Below are 2,661 nucleotides of genomic sequence, written 5' to 3' on the forward strand. Positions count from 1 at the left end.
CCATGGGCATGATTATACGATATGCATCACAGAATCTCAGATTCATCTATCAACCAACACAAAGTACTTCAAAGAGTGCCCCAAAGTTTCTACCGGAGAGTCCTGTAGGGGGGGGGCGCCCCCTATCTCCTGGGCTCCTCGAGGATCTTCTGACTTGATCTCCAAGCCTCCAGGATGATATTCTTCCAAAAAATCACGATGCCAAGGTTTCATTCCGTTTGGACTCCATTTGATATTTCTTTTCTTCGAAATACTGAAACATGCAATAAAACTGCAATATGGGCTAGGCCTCCAGTTAATAGGTTAGTCCCAAAAGTAATATAAAAGTGTATAATAAAGCCCATAATCATTCAAAATAGATAATAAAATAGCATGAATGCTTCATAAATTATAGATACGTTGGAGACGTATCAGCATCCCCAAGCTTAATTCCTACTCATCCTCGAGTAGGTAAATGATAAAAGAAAGAATTTATGAAGTGTGAATGCTAGAAGGTGCACAAGTTTGATCAACGATAATTTCAGTTACCTTTTCTAGCATGATAATATGTCATAACAGTAGTTGATCTCATAAAACTTTTCACGATAATGTAACAAGCAATTCACATGTTAAAGCATAGACCATAAACTTTCTTGAAAACTATGAAACTTCATTCTTAGTCATCAAACAATTGCAATTCATCTTACTTTCAGGAAGAGTCTATGTCAGAGCTTTGATTGAGCAAACTTCACATACTCAACTATCATATAGTCTTCTACAATTGCTAACACTCACGCAATACTTGTGGTTATGAAGTTTTAATCAGACACAGAGAAAGATTGGGGCTTATAATGTTGCCTCCAAACGTATTCACCTTTGGGTGATGTCAACAATAATAGTTCATGCTAACGTACATCCAATTGGATATATATATATATATATATATATATATATATATATATATATATATATATATATATATATCAGGATCACCCTAACACAAAGTGCTTGCCAAAGGATAAAATGAAAAAGGGAAAGGTGAAGATCACCTTGACTCTTGCATAAAGTAAAAGACATAAAGTAAAAGATAGGCCCTTCGCAGAGGGAAGCAGAGGTTGTCATGCGCTTTTAGGGTTGGATACACAAAATCTTATTGCGAAAGAACGTCACTTTATATTGCCCCATGTATATGGACCTTTATTATGCACTCCGTCGCTTTTATTGCTTCCATAACAAGTTCGTACAAAGCTTATTTTCTCCGCACTAATAAGTCATGCATATTTAGAGAGCAATTTTTATTGCTTGCACCGATGACAACTTACTTGAAGGATCTTACTCAATCCATAGGTAGGTATGGTGGACTCTCATGGCAAAAACTGGGTTTAAGGATATTTGGAAGCACAAGTAGTATCTCTACTTGGTGCTAGGAATTTTTGGCTAGCATGAGGGGGAAAGGCAAGCTCAACATGTTTGAATGATCCATGACAATATACTTTAACTGAGATGCGAGAAAACATAACCCATTACATTGTCTTCCTTGTCCAACATCAACTCTTTAGCATGTCATACATAATGAGTGCTCACAATTATAAAAGATGTCTATGGTAATATATTTATATGTGAAATCTCTCTTCCTTCAATATTCTTTCATGAAATGTTCAAATGACCAATACAATGCTTGCTAACCGTCAATAAATTTACAACCTCTACTTCTTAGATGTGAAGTCATTTCTACCCATGGATAAGCAAAAGAGACATATATTATTTCAGATTTATGACATTCAACTCATTCAACCATTTACTCATATGATATAAGTGAAGCACACGAGTAAATGAAAAGCTACTCCAAAAAGATATAAGTGAAGATCAATGAGTAGCTAAATAATTATGCAACTATGTGAAGACTCTCTCTCTCATTAAAGAAATTCAGATCTTGGTATTGTATTCAAGCATCAAGCAAAGAAAAATGACATTGCAAGGATAGCACAACTCATGTGAAGAAGCAAAAACTTAGGCTCAACCGATACTGACCGATAGTGGTTGAAGAAGAAAGGTGGGATGCCTACCGGGGAATCCCCAAGCTTAGATGCTTGAGACTTCTTGAAATAATATCTTGGGGTGCCTTGGGCATCCCCAAGGTTGAGCTTTTGTGTCTCCTTAATTCCTTTCATATCATGGTTTCTCTTCTTTTTATCAAAAGCTTCATTCACAACAAACTCAACAAGAACTCGTGAGATAGGTTAGTATAAACCAATGCAAAACCTTATCATCTTGTACTGTAAAAATTAATAAGATTATTATTCAACATTTTATACTAAATGCATCTGCATATTTAATACTCCTATCTTCAAATAGAATCATTAAACAAGCAAACATATGCAAACAATTCAACCATAACAGCAATCTGCCAAAACAGTATAGTCTGTAAAGAATGCAGGAGTAACAATACTTCCCTGACTCCAAAAATTATGAACTAAAATTCCCACTGTAATAAATTTATCAGAGCTTAATATGCAAAACGATTCAACATTATACCGTTATCTGAATTTTCTAGGGAATTTTTGCAACAGCGGTAAACTTTCTGTTTTCAAACAGCAACATGTATACTAGCGAAATAAGCATGGCAAAGGCTATCCTTGACATTTTTATTGAAAATAAAGATGCAAAACATTAATCTAATAA

The sequence above is a fragment of the Triticum aestivum genome, chromosome 7B, assembly GCF_018294505.1.
Source record: "Triticum aestivum cultivar Chinese Spring chromosome 7B, IWGSC CS RefSeq v2.1, whole genome shotgun sequence".
NCBI classification, from domain to species: domain Eukaryota; kingdom Viridiplantae; phylum Streptophyta; class Magnoliopsida; order Poales; family Poaceae; genus Triticum; species Triticum aestivum.